A 15,709-nucleotide genomic window follows, 5' to 3' on the forward strand; every position below is an offset into this window, starting at 1 on the left:
CTCACCATGTGATCTGCTTGTACCCACCAGCTGCCTGCCACTTTCTGCCATGAGTAGAAGCAGCCTGAGGCCCATGCCAGATGCAGCTGTCCCAGAATCGTAAGCCAAATAAACCTCTTTCCTTTATAAATTACCCAGCCTCCCGTATTTCTATTATAGCAACACAAAATGGACTAAAACAATAATGTTGAACTCCAGTTTCAGAAACTCATCAAAAAGAAGATTTAGTCTATTAAAATGTTCATATCCCCAAGTTAAGATAGATACTGAATACAAGAGTACACATATTTCTGGAGAAAAGTCAGTACATGTGTATCTTCTGCTACAGAAATCAATTTACAATGTCTATTCTGCTGTGTAAGATGCCACTGGGCTTGAGCATCTGTCTTTGGCCTCAGCTCCCCACCTGCTCGTGGTAGGCTCCCATACCTGGCAGGCCTTCAAGAAGACATCAAAGTCCCATCAAGGGTCTAGACTTTGGGCGCTTCCATTGTTTTCACCAAGACTGGGCTGTTTCTGCTCTGGAGGACTACCCTGAGGGTCTCCAGACATCTCTGACTGAATTTCTTCCATGGAAGGGTTGGGAATTATGCTGAGTGGTACATAATTTTGTGAAGTATCTGTCTTTAAGGGTATTACGTTTATTCTCTGGGGTGTTTTCTTGCTCTAGGCTTGCAATGTGTTCAGAGTAACCCTGTGGGATGGGTGGGCTTTCATGTTTTGATTTAGTAGGCTGCAGGGTCTTCTCCTCTGTCAGCCCTGGCAAGGAGTTTTTGACACCAGGAGTGATTGAGGGAGTGTCCTTGATTGCTGCTAGAGCTGGAGATTGTCTGGCCTAAGGAAGGGTTGTGAAGGGACTGCTGGGGTCTTCGATTCTGCTGGTGGGGGTTCCCTCTACTGGTCCGGATCCTGGCGAAGACCATTGGTGCATCTGACTCTTGGTTCTCTTTGCTGTCTCAGGAGTTCTCATGCTCAAAACTGGCTTCTCTTTCAAAGGAATTCCAAGTTCATCTTTCTCAAATGTTCACAAATGAACAATAGCCATCCTTGGATGAAATAGCCAGGAAGGCCCCAACATTGGACCATGAAATATTACTCAGAGTGTGGTAGTGTATAATAGACACATAACTGAAAGGGAAAGGCTGCTGGGTGTCATATAGAAGCAAGGAGTCCTCTGAAGCCACTGCAGATATCAGGCGGCAGAGCAGCCTCACCTGCTCCAGGCATGGCTATTTCCACCACTGGCCTCAATTCAAAGTAGACTGGACAGCAGCGAACAGTAAGTGTCACTTTTCCAGGACATGGAAGATGAGCAATGGGATTTTTGAGATTTTCCTGGATAAAACATTGTTGCACTCTCTTTGTCCTCACATGGATTTGCCACCTTTCTCCCCTGGGTGATGGAGATGCAAAGGATTACTCAACACCCATTTCCTCTGAGCAGTGAGACACCCTGAAGGAGTTAACTTCTCAGAACCCTCAAGAGAGAGGCATTCCTTCTTTGGGAAATTAACACTGAGCTGGGGTTCTCTCAGTATTTATTCTCCAGGCCAGAAAGTTACAGAAAAAGAACATAGGTGGAGTTATGGTTAAGTATAGTTTAACAATAGAAGCTGGTAACATCAGTGAGATAACAAAGTGACATTCCACAATGCAATTTGCAAAAGGTTAAGTCAATCCACCAATAAAAACTTGTTCTTAGCAAATACTGTCTTTTCCTCCTGCGATTTCCTCAGTATTTTTACATAACAATAAAGCAACTGTCTTAACATATCAATCAGTAGGTTAACCCACTCTCAAGGATGTCTGTCCTTGAGAGACAACAATTTTGCTGTGTTACAATTCTATATCTATATCAGAGACTTTAGCCTGAGGAAAGTTTCCTGTCTTTTGCAAGGTTAACACTTCTTTATGTAATTTTAAAAGGTTAGGTTATACCTGAAACTACAGGGCTTTGGAAACTAGGCCCTGTGAAATACATTTGTTTTATAAATGTTAGTATACTCCACAAAACATAAGTTATATTCATTACATTTTCACCAGATTCCACACATCCAGCTGGCATGAGGAGCAAAGACCTGGCTTGGCTCCCTTCCAAGAGGCACAGGAAAAGGCAGAGACAAGCCTCTGTCCAAGGCAGGGTTGAAGGGCAGGCCAATCATGGTCTTGCCCTTTCCCTGGAAGTGACTGAGATATTGCTGTCCATTTCATAATTTTAAAGCTTAAGAGAAGTTTGCTGAGGAGCTTCAAATGAGTCCACAAGGAGTGGAATTTTTTCCCCCCTTGGGAAAAAATTTCCATGGTATACTAATAACCAGGAGTGAAGGCTGTTTCCTGAAAGGTGTCAAGTATTACTGGGGAAGGAGAGAAATAGGGGCTACTCTTCTGTCATGGACCATTGTTGGCAACTTTTGACATGATTTGCTTCCTGCAGGATCCTTGTGTTCTTTTAAGAAATTTCACAGTTCTCACATCTTATTATTTCTTTTGGTTATAGCATCAAATGTCTTCTTCTAAGTGACAGCAGAGAAGAATTAAACATAGACAAAGCTGTAGTGAGTTTTCAAAGCACGGCTTATACTTTAATAAAAGAAAGCATGTCTTGTTTAGGGGTGCTGCTGACTGTGTCCCTGCACCATTTTTCATCTTTCCTGCCTTTGGAAAAAGAAAGCTGCCTGAGGGAGAAATTTTTTGCCCCTTTAAGACCTAGGGGGATGAAAGTCATCACATGGGAAATAGCCTGAGCTTGCTTGCAGAGGAATTTTCTCCTGGTTCCTGATCCTGAGCTGGGACCACCACACTTATCTCAGGAGCATTCTCTTCTGGGGAATAAAGTTAAAATATCAGAATACATCATTGAGATATGGCATAATCTGGGGTCTTTGTACATTCACAAAAAGATATGTTGAGTGGATATATTGTGTAGGGCATAATTACTGCCCATGGGACTTGCTTTCACAGAAATTTAGGTGACTTTCCCATTCAAAACTCCAAAATATAAGTGAACAATAACAGTTATTAAAAATGTGTGTGTGATGGATGTCAGTGTGATTGGATAATCTTGTATGTGATATTTTTGGAGATGTATACAGAATACTGGAAACCATGAACCTTGCCTAAAACACAATATGCAATAACTAAAGGTTAGCTATTATTATTATGAGCTCAATTTTCTTCTTTGGAAATTATGCAAATAAGGGATATGAAGTGCAAATTTATGAAAATTATGTATGTATATCTATTTGTTTATACTGATATCTATACTGATAGAAAGGTATATATAGAGAGAAGTGCAGATATAAATGTAGTTAGATGGTAGCTAGCTAGATAGATATATAGATGTAAAGATAAATATTTTTTGAGGGTTCCCTAGGAACTGGGCATGGTGCTAGAGGTATTCAAATGAAGACTTCACAGACTTGCCCCAGACTCCTCTTCTGGAAATATGCTTCCCATTTCACTTGGGTTTCTAATCTTCCTGTCCATATCATTTAGGAGCCTTTTCCAAAGGAGAAAGAGCACATGGTACATTTCTGCCCATTGATTGGAAACAGAGACCCTGGGCAGTCCTTGAGAGAAGGAGTTGCTGAGCAAAGGAGCTTAGCTCCAATTCTAGGTCATCATTCTGTCCCCTTTCCACATGATTCCTTCTCTCTACCCCCATACCATTGTGATTGAGCTTGTCTTCAAAAGAGGCACAGGATAAGTATTCTGAGTCTAAGTCCTCTGCTGTCTGGCTGTGGGCCTGGGTTGACCCAGAAGGTCCAGGCTGCGGGGTGTATTCATCTGAGTCTATGATTCCTGGGAAAGAGAGGGAAATCAGCTATGTGGTACTTTTTTGCATTTAACGAACATTCAAAAAGGACCGTGTAAGTGAGGGGGAAAAAAAGTACCATGTACAATAACACACATGGTACATATCATATCCTCAAAGGTTATAATCTAGTTACTGTTCAAAGTTCCAAAATCTAGGTATACAAACATATTTCTTGGAATGTTGTATCTGGGTGGGCTGGATCACCCATGAGTGGTGTATGTGGTTCTGTGCAGTGCATCAGAGGCTCACAATCTTGCCCAGCACATGGGAAGGTGCACATATTATATGTTATTACTACTTCTGTTTACATGAAGAATAATTTTGTTGTACGTTGTAGGTAATATGCTTCAGTTTGTCACCTGAGATTATCTTATGAAAGTCCTACTGCTTCCTCAAGTAGAATTTGCAGGGGGGGCAGGGGAAGCAACACTGACTTTCATTTCTTGCCTGCAGTATCCTCTTCCAGATATCTGCCATTTTGGCCTCTGTTGCTAGAGCTCTGCAGGACCCATGCCTTGTGTTAACTCATTACTTCTGAGCTTGAGCAGAAGACTCCATTGGAATCTCGGGGGCAGCTCCAGAATGTATCTCCCAATGTTGGTCACAGCTCTTTTCTAAGGTGCTTACTTTTTAAATCACACAGCTACCACTTGGCTTGGCCGGTGGTGTCACCTTTGTTAGTGCTCTCTGCCCACACAGGGCACCCGATTAACATTTTTTAAAATCTCTACTCACTTCATTCAAAGCCTATCTTGGAACCTTCCCAATTATGAGTATATTCAGAGTAGTTTGAATAGTTGTTTTTTTCCTAATCTGTGTATTTTTGAATCAACTCTACCTGTACAATGGATTTAAACATATCATGAAAATACCCAGTTAGTTTTATTTTTTACTTCCTCTATATTACCAAGGGATAGGCCTGTACTTTTGATTTCACAAGCTTTAGTAGCCGACCCTGTGGCGCACTCGGGAGAGTGCGGCGCTGGGAGTGCAGCAGCGCTCCCGCCGTGGGTTCAGATCCTATATAGGGATGGCCAGTGCGCTCAGGTCACCAAAAAAAAGACAAAAAAAAAAAAAAACCACAAGCTTTAGTAAATAAATAGGCAAATTCTAACTCATAAACACACTAAGTTCCATGCTCTGTTGTTAAAGCTTGATTAAGTCTATAACCAAACTTATACTCCTCAAAATACATACAATTTCCTCTTAGGTTGCTGTAGAGTGTCTGCTGTATTATTATGGTGTGGAGATGCTGATGTTTAGTACATGTGGTATATGCTTTACATAAAATTAGTGTGTCATGTTTGATGAGTAGAGGCTGGTGTATATACATGTCTGTGTATATCTGTTACATATTTTTGAAAATTTCATGTAGTCAGTATAGGAGTCAAATTGTCATTGTACATGGAGATAGCATGACTGTAGTATATTTGGGTGACTCAGCACACTTTTGTGTATTTACAAGTATTTCATCTTCCATGTGTTATGTGATCTGCATGTCATGTGGTACTTAAAAGCAGTTATATAATAGCCTTTTTGTTTATATGAGGGACTGTGTGGATCTGAGTAATTTTGTGAGATCTGAACAGACAACAGAAGTGTCATAAATGGCTGTCACATATGGAAAAAAGGGAGATCATGTGAGCTCCTAGATTGTGAAATTATGTGAAGGAATTGGGAACAGAGAGGAGTTTGAGAAGGTTATATATGATTGTGATAGCTTCATGATTTGTAATGTGAAATCTAGAGTTCTACAAGAGTGAATTCTTAGTGTGAGTTAGAGATAGAAATATTGTAAATATGAGGTTATGAGAAAGCAAATTTGAGGAATACAATATGTGTGCTGAGAAATGAGGACATGAGGGATTAATGTGGGAAGACATGAGTTTACAAGTATATCCAGGAGTATAAAGAACTGGGAGTAAGGAAAGGAAAATGAAGGGATGAGAGTTTACAGAGATAAACCTGAGGTTGTATGGTTTTAGGCTAATTGGGCATGATGGGGTAAAAATTCATGTGTGTTCATGTTACTTGATATGGCCAAGGGGACTTTGTGAATGTCATTGCATTAAGAATCTTCTGATGAGAAGATCATCTGGGATTATATGGGTGGATCTTAAATGTAATGCCAAGAATACTTGTAAGAGTGGGGCAAGTAGGCCAAAGGCAGGAAAACAGATGTGACATGGAGCAATAGGTTAAAGTAAAGAGACAAAGAGGCTGCAAACCAAGGAATGCAAGAAGCCCCTATTGCTGCAAGAGGTAAGCAAGCTCTGGAGCATCCAGAAGAAACCAGTCCTACAAATACCATGATTTTAGCCACATAAAACCTATTTTGGACTTTTGACCTCCAGGACTGTAAGAGAATAGCTTCATGTTGCTTAAAGCCACTAATTTGGTGGTGATTTTTTACAGCAGTTAATAACAAATAAGTAAATACATCAACCTTAAATTAAGGATTGCCATATACTCTGTTTTGACCTAGGAGCTTTCTTATGAGTAGGCCCTACTTACCAAATTTCACTACTTTCCTGAGTGCAGAGTTCCTTATTTGAGTCAATGGCTTTACCCTATCTATGAGCAATGTAAGCAGCTTACAATACTTTAACTTCCATTCACTATCTCACATGTTATTGTCATCCAATACTTTACACTTGTTCTATCAGTTCTGAGTTAGTGATTATTATTTTTGGTCCTTAAATCATGAAAACTTATTAATATTCAATTGCAGACTTACCTGTTTCTTAGCTCTGGCTAAGAATTGTTTCTGGCTGTCATGCTTCTCTGTGTTCAGTTTAACTTTTCTGAATAGGTTTTTCCATTAGTGATTTTTACTCTTTTCTATTCTTTTTATCTTACAACATTTTTATTTCACCCTTATTCATGTATGATTGAGACTGTCCTTTATAGCCAGCACAATATTTCATATTGTTGTCATTAGATTTCTATGAGGGCCTTTGAAAACTTTACTGTGTGGCCAATCACTCCATAGAAGATATTTTGTGCTGCTCGGTAGTTGTTTTAAAGTCTTTGTTATTTGGGTTTCAAATTTTAGGCCTAGCAAACATAGGTGCACATTTATTATTGCCTACCTCACAGGGAGCTTGTGATGTTCCCTAATTCTAAAAATTGTAGCAATTCTGAAAAGTTCTCCACTGTTATATCTTTGTTCATCTCTAACTATTTTGTTTTATTTTTCAGAAACCTCATTTGGTATACATCATATCTTCACATTTTATCCCCATTTGTCTTAATTCCTCCTTCAAATTTTCAGCTAAAATGAGAGGAGGAGATTATGACTGTGTCCAAAGTACACCAATCTTTCTATCAGTAGCTGAGCAGAGACGTTGGGCTGGATTTCTAGGTAGGCTCAGACTCCACTGTGCTGATCTGCCTAGAGATAAATGTGAGGCCCTATGGCCTTGAGGCTAACTGGGCATGATGGGGTAAATATTCATGTGTGTTTATGAGGGTAGGAGGTTGTAAGAGGCCAGAGTTTGAGGTCCCTTTTCATATCTTCAGCCTTATAAGGGGACACGAGCTAGGGAGCTTTGCCCACCTTTTGAAGGCAAATGTAGAATCCACTGGTATCAGTAGATACTTCAGTCTCTACCTTTCTGTTTGTCAGAGACCTGCCGAAGGTTGTGACCTACAGAGTTCTAATTCTCAGGTTCAGAGTGAGTCATCCCTGTTTCTCTGATGAGAACTGTCATCCTGCTAGGTTTCTGTCTTCTCAAATGCACGCCTGCTCTGATAACCTTGCACTTTTGGACACTTGTCCTTTTCAAGATTTCCCTTGAATCTCAAGACTTTATTTTATGCAGATGTAATGAGCATCTCCCAGAGGAGAAATACAAGAACTTCTACTTTTGCTCTGGTCTGGGCATGGGCCGTATCAACTTAAATCTCCCATCTATCAGGTTGCAGACAGGAGATCTCAGCCAGACCTCACAGCCGTGCTTTCATCTACCTTCCCTACTCTCCAAACCTAGCTCCAGTTTAGACATCTCCACTTACGGGTATTCTTGTGCTCCAAGGAGAAGAAGCAAAAATAAGTTGAGCTACAACTGGTTTTCTGTTTTTTCTGTGGAATACGATGAGGCTGCGTATCATCCTCCTGCGTCTCTCTGATTTCTGTCAAATCAAATGGAAATTAATGACATATGTACAATATTTTAACAATTTGTTCAATCTTGATAGCTCACTATGTACCAGACACTCATGGAGACCACAGTCTATTTCCTAGCCACAGCTCAAAAAAAAAAAAGGGATTTAATAATTTTTAGTACCCGGGTGTCAGTGGCTGGATGGACACAATTTATGTAGGATGTCTTTATGAATCTACTTGTAGTGTGTGTCTTGGAACTATGAGGGCACATAGAGTGCAGTTAATATATTTTAATATTTCTTTAGCTGATTATACATATGTTATTGTGTTTAACATATTTCATGATAGTTATGGAAAGTTGAATAATGCCCTCCCCATGATATTCATATCTTAATCACAAGAACCTGTGAATGTTACTTGATATGGCCAAGGGGACTTTGTGAATGTCATTGCATTAAGAATCTTCTATGGTTCTGAGGGCTTAAAAGGAGAGAAGCGTCTGTCTTTCTCTCTCTGCTCTCTCTTCTTCCACCATCCTGCAATGTGAGACACCTGGGTCACTGCCACCACCACCAGATGGACTTTGGACTTCCCAGCCTCAGAAACTGTGTGTACTGTAACCCAAAGCCAGGTAAACAAAACACCTTCTGTGTCAACATCATCAAATGGAGACTCTGAGTGTGAAAGAGAAATCCCAGGACAGAAGCCAGGTGAAAGAAGGGGAGGTGGAAGCTCGGCAGAGACCATGCACACTGCAGTACCACCCTGTGACCCAGCAGCCTGGCCGAGTCCAAGCTGACCATAGAGGTGGCTCCCCGGAGAGGCCCAAGACCCGAGGCAACCACACAGACAAGGCACTAGTGGCCAACTGAAAAGTCAGCGAGGTAGCCATACCAAATTGACAACCCCAGCAACATCTTAGTCAGACAATAGTGTCACTCTGTGGACTATGAAACCCCCTGCCACAATGAATAAACATCAAAGAAAAGATACCAGAAATATGAAAAATCAAGAAAGTACACCACAAAAGGGTAATAACTCTCAAGCTCTAGAACCTATAGAACAAGAAGCCCTTGAAATGTCTGACAAGGACTTTTTGAGTGATAATTCTAAGGAAACTGAATGAGATACAAGAAAACTCAGCTAGACAACATGGTGAAATGAGGAAAAGTATACAGGACCTGAAAGAAGAAATGCACAAGGAAATCAATGCCCTGAAAAAAAATGTAGGCTGAACTGAAGAATTCATTCAGCAAAAAAAAAAAAAAAAACAATGGAGAGTTTAACCAGCAGTCTTATGGAAGTTGAAAAGAGAACCTCTAAACTTGAAGATGGGCTGTTTGAAATAACACAGGCAGACAAAAAAAAAGAAAAAAAAAAGAAAAGAAAAAAGAATCAAAGGCATTGAAGAAAACCTGAGAGAGATATCAGACAACCTTAAGCGCTCAAATATCCAAGTCATGGGTATTCCAGGAGGGGAGGAAAAAGGAGATTGCAATGAAAACATATTCAAAAAAGTAGTGGCAGAAAACTTCCTAGGTATAGGAAAAATGACAGATCTTCAGATCCAGGAAGCGCAAAGATCCCCAAATGTATTCAACCTGAAAAGATATTCTCCAAACATGTTATAGTCAAATTGGCAAAACTCAAAGACAAAGAGAGAATCTTAAAAGCTGCAAGAGAGAAGCATCAAATCACATATAAGGGAGCCCCAATCACACTAACATCAGACTTTTCATCACAAACCCTAAAAGCCAGAAAGGAATGGGATGATATATTCAATGTACTAAAAGACAGAGATTGCCAGCCAAGAATACTATACCCGGCGAGGTTATCCTTCTGAAATAAAGGGCAAATAGTATATTTCTCAGACAAACAAAAGCTGTGGGAGTTCACCACCACACGACCACCCTTACAAGAAATTCTCAAGGGAGTACTTGGTTTGGTTCCTGAAAAATAACTACCACTGCCATAAAAAACCAAGAAAAATCAAAACTCACTAGTATAATAAAAATGGCATTCATGAAGAGAAAATAAACAAAAAGACTATCTACAACCCAAGGAACCAACAAATAAAGAAAACAAACAATAAATCAGAAAGAAAGGAACAAAAGACACCTAAGACAACCAAACAATAATCAATAAAATGCTAGGAATAAAGCAACACTTTTCAATAACAACTCTTAATGTAAAAGGCTTAATTTCCTCAATCAAAAGACACAGACTGGCTGACTGGATTAAAAAGGAGAACCCAACTACATGCTGCCTTCAAGAGACCCACCTCACCCATAAAGACTCACATAGACTAAGAGTGAAAGGATGGAAAAAGATTTACCATGCAAATAGAAATGAAAAATGAGCTGGAGTAGCTATTCTTATATCTGATAAAATAGACTTTAAACTATAAACCATAAAAGGAGACAATGAGGGACACTGCATAATGATAAAAGGATGGATCCATCAAGAAGACATAACAACCATAAATATATACGCACCCAATGGTGGAGCAGCCAGATTTCTAAAACAAACTCTATTAGACCTAAAGAAGGAAATAGACACTAATACCACAGTAGCAGGGGACCTGAACACCCCACTGTCAATATTGGACAGATCATCTAGGCAAAGAATCAGCAGAGAATCACAAGATGTAAACAATACTCTAGACCAATTGGACTTGACAGATATCTACAGAACATTCCATCCAACAACCTCAGAATATTCATTCTTCTCATCAGCACATGGATCATTCTCCAGGATAGATCACATATTAGGTCACAAATCAAGTCTCAACAAATTCAAAAAAATTGGAATTATCCCATGTATTTTCTCAGACCAAAATGGATTAAAACTAGAAATTAATATCAAACGAAACTCTGGAAACTATACAAACACATGGAAATTAAATAGAACTCTCCTTAATAACATACGGGTCCAAGAAGAAATCAAGCAGGAAATCAAAAAATTTATTGAAACTAATGAAAACAATGATACATCATACCAAAACCTATGGGATACTGCAAAATCAGGACTAAGGGGGAACTTTATCACATTAAATGCTCACTTCAGAGGAATGGAAAGGTGCCAAGTGAACAACCTAACACTTCACCTTAAGAACTAGAAAAACAAGAACAATCCGAACCTAAAGTTAGCAGATGGAAAGAAATCATTAAGATCAGAGCAGAACGTAGTCAAATTGAAACCCAAAAAACAATATAAAAGATCAATGAAAAAAAGTTGGTTTTTTGAAAAGATAAATAAAATTGACAAACCATTAGCATGGCTAACTAAAAAAAGAAGAGAGAAGATTCAAATAACAAAAATGAAAAATGAAAAAGGTGATATTACAACTGATTCATCTGAAATACAAGGAATTATTCGAGACTACTATAAACAACTATATGCCAACAAATTTGAAAATTTGTAGGAAATGGATACATGTCTGGACACACACAAGCTCCCAAAACTGAGCCATGAAGACGTAGAAAATCTGAACAGACCAATAACAATAAAGGAGATTGAAGCTGTTATCAGAAGGTTCCCAAAAAAGGAAAGCCCAGGACCAGATGGATTCACAGCAGAATTTTACCAAACATTCAAAGAGGAATTGACACCGACCCTTCACAAACTATTCCAAAAGACTGAAACAGACTCAAATCTCCCAGACTCATTCTATGAAGCAAACATCGTCCTGATACCAAAACCAGGTAAAGATATAACCAAAAAAGAAAACTACAGGCCAATATCCTTGATGAATATGGATGCAAAAATCCTCACTAAAATACTAGCAAACAGAATACAGCAACACATACGTAAAATTATTGACTATGATCAAGTGGGATTCATCCCAGGGATGCAAGGATGGTTCAACATACGCAAATCAATAAATGTGATACACCATATTAATAAAATCAAACACAAGGACCATAAGGTCCTCTCTATAGATGCTGAAAAAGCACTTGAATAAATTCAACATTCATTCATGAAAAAGACCCTCTAGAAGTTAGGTATAGATGAAAATGATCTCAACATATTTAAAGCCATATATGACAAGCCCTCTGCCAATATCATCCTGAATGGGGAAAAGCTGAAAGCCATTCCTTTACGAAAAGAAACTAGACAAGGATGCCCACTCTCACCACTCCTAGTCAACATAGTGTTGGAAGTACTAGCCAGAGCAATCAGAGAAGAGAAGGAAATAAAGGGCATCCAGATTGGAAAAGATGAAGTCAAACTGTCCCTGTTTGCAGATGACATGATCCTATATTTTGAACAGCCTAAAGCCTCTACAAAATCACTCTTGTAGTTGATAAATGATTTAAGCAAACTAGCAGGATACAAAATCAACACACAAAAATCAGTAGCATTTCTATTCTCCAATAGTGAACATGCAGAAAGGGAAATCAAGAAAGCTTACCCATATACAATAGACACCAAAAAAAAACTTAGGAATTGAGTTAACCAAGGATGTGAAAAATCTCTATAATAAGAACTACAAAGCACTACTGAGAGAAATTAGAGAGGATACAGGAAGATGGGTAGATATCTTATACTCTTGGTTTGGAAGAATCAACATAGTGAAAATGTCCATACTACCCAAAGTGATATACAAATTCAATGCAATCTCCATCAAAATTCCAAAGACATTTTTCTCAGAAATGGAAAAAACTACCCAGATGTCTATATGGAATAACAAAAGACCACGCATAGCCAAAGCAATGCTGAGCAAAAAAAATAAAGCTGGAGACATAACACTACCTGACTTTAAACTATACTACAAAGCTATAATAACCAAAACAGTATGGTACTGGCATAAAAACAGACACACTGATCAATGGAATACAATATAGAATCCAGAAATCAACCCCCACACTTACAGCCATCTGATCTTTGACAAAGGCACTAAGCCTATACGCTGGAGAAGAGACTGCCTCTTCAGCAAATGGTGCTGGGAGAACTGAATATCAATATGCAGGAGAATGAAATTAGACCCATACCCTTCACCATACACTAAAGTCAACTCAAAATGGATTAAAGAATTAAATATACACCCTGAAACAATAAAACTTCTTAAAGAAAATATAGGAGAAACACTTCAGGAAGTAGGACTGGACACACATTTCATGAATATGACCCCAAACGCATGGGCAACCAAAGGAAAAATAAACAAATGGGATTATATCAAACTAAAAAGCTTCTCCACAGCAAAAGAAACAATTAAAAGAGTTCAAAGACAACCAACAGAGTGGGAGAAAATATTTGCAAAATACACATCTGACAAAGGATTAATATTCAGAATATATAAGGAACTCAAACAACTTTACAAGAAAAAAACAAGCAACCCAATTAAAAAATGGGTAAAAGAGCTGAATAGGCATTTCTCTAAGGAAGATATACAAATGGCCAACAGTCATATGAAAAAATGCTCAACATCACTCAGCATCCGGGAAATGCAAATCAAAACCACACAGAGATACCATCTCACCCCAGTTAGGATGGCTAAAATCCAAAAGACTCTGAACGATAAATGCTGGCGAGGTTGCGGAAGAAAAGGCATTCTCGTACATTGTTGGTGGGACTGCAAAATGGTGCAGCCTCTATGGAAAATGGTATGGAGGTTCCTCAAACAATTGCAGATAGATCTACCATATGACCCAGCTATACCACTGCTGGGAATATCCCAGAGGAATGGAAATCATCAAGTCGAAGGTATACCTGTTCCCCAATGTTCATCGCAGCACTCTTTACAATAGCCAAAATTTGGAACCAGCCCAAATGTCCATCATCAGATGAGTATATATGGAATATGTGGTAAATCTACACAATGGAATACTACTCAGCTATAAAAAAGAATGAAATACTGCCATTTGCAACGACATGGATGGACCTAGAGAGAATTATATTAAGTGAAACAAGTCAGGCACAGAAAGAGAAATATCACATGTTCTCACTTATTGGTTGGAGCTAAAAATAATTAAATAAATACACACACACACACACACACACACACAAAAACGGTGGGGGGGGGGAAGAGGACATAACAATTGCAATTCCCTGAAGTTGATATGACAAGCAAACAGAAAGGATATTGTTGGAAGGGAGTGTGGAGAGGGAGGAGGGAGGGGGAGAGGGAGGAGGGAGGGAGGTTTTAGTAATGGGACACAAAATTCAACCACATTATATATTTCAATAAAGAATAAATAAATAAATAAATAAATAAATAAACAATTTTTTTTTTTTAAAGAATCTTCTGACGGGAAGATCATCTGGGATTATATGGGTGGATGTTAAATGTAATCCCAAGAATACTTGTAAGAGTGGGGCAGGTAGGCCAAAGGCAGGAAAACGGATGTGACATGGAGCAATAGGTTAAAGTAAAGAGCCAAGGGGCTGCAAACCAAGGAGTACAAGAAGCCCCTATTGCTGCAAGAGGTAAGCAAGCTCTGGAGCATCCAGAAGAACCAGTCCTACCAATACCGTGATTTTAGCCACATAAAACCTATTTTGGACTTTTGGCCTCCGGGACTGTAAGAGAATAGCTTCATGTTGCTTAAAGCCACTAATTTGGTGGTGATTTTTTACAGCAGTTAATAACAAATAAGTAAATACGTCAACCTTAAATTAAGGATTGCCATATACTCTGTTTTGAGCTAGGAGCTTTCTTATGAGTAGGCCCTACTTACCAAATTTCACTACTTTCCTGAGTGCAGAGTTGCTTATTTGAGTCAATGGCTTTACCCTATCTATGAGCAATATAAGCAGCTTACGATACTTTAACTTCCATTCACTATCTCGCATGTTATTGTCATCCAAAACTTTACACTTGTTCTATCAGTTCTGAGTTAGTGATTATTATTTTTGGTGCTTAAATCATGAAAACTTATTTATATTCAATTACAGACATACCAGTTTTTTAGCTCACCAATTGTTTCTGGCTGTCATGCTTCTTTTGTGTTCAGTTTAACTTTTCTGAATAGGTTCTTTCCATTAGTAATTTTTGCTCTTTTCTATTCTTTTTATCTTACAACATTTTTATTTCACCCTTATTCGTGTATTATTGAGAGTGTCCTTTATTGTCAGCATACTATATCACATTGTTATTAGGTTTCTATGATTGCCTTTCAAAAGTTTACTGTGTGACAAATTACTCTTTAGATGATATTTTGTGTAACTCTGTGCTTGTTTTAAAGTCTTTGTTAGTAGGTTTCCAAATCTTCGGTATAGTGAACTTAGGTGTGCATTTATATTGCCTACCTCACAGTGAGCTTAAGATGTTTCCTAATTCTAAAAATTGTAACAATTCTGAAAAGTTCTCAACCATTATATCTTTGATCATCTCTAACTATTTTGTTTTATTTTTCAGAAACTTCAGTTTGACCTACATCATACCTTCACATTTTATTCTCATTTATCTTAATCCCTCCTTCATATTTTTCAGCTAAGAGGAGAAAAGGAGATTATGACCGTGTCCAAAGTATACTTTTCTTTCTATCAGTGGCTGAGCAGAGATGTTGGGCTGGATTTCTAGGTATGCTCAGACTCCTACTTTTTTGATCTGCCTAGACTTTACCATTCTGCCTTTGTCCTTACCAGCCCAAGAAGGCATGGGTTAATAGGAGTCTCAGGAGAAATGTTCTGATTCAGAGGTGTTGTCTCCCACCTCATGTACCAGCGTATTGTCCTCCAAAGAGTACCCAAATTGTGGATTTTATTTTTGTAAGTTTGAGATTCCCAGAAAATGGAACAAAGGTCATCAAGATTATTGGGTGCATGGTTCATTCATTCGT

At 38.6% G+C, this 15,709-nt stretch overlaps 1 pseudogene; it reads right to left on the reverse strand.

Annotated features, from left to right (window-relative positions):
- Positions 1–462: 462 nt before the first annotated feature.
- On the reverse strand, positions 463–8,672 carry LOC134370528 (chromatin assembly factor 1 subunit B-like; annotated as a pseudogene).
- Between the last annotated feature and the right edge of the window lie 7,037 nt (positions 8,673–15,709).

The sequence above is a fragment of the Cynocephalus volans genome, chromosome 2 (assembly GCF_027409185.1).
Source record: "Cynocephalus volans isolate mCynVol1 chromosome 2, mCynVol1.pri, whole genome shotgun sequence".
NCBI lineage: Eukaryota > Metazoa > Chordata > Mammalia > Dermoptera > Cynocephalidae > Cynocephalus > Cynocephalus volans.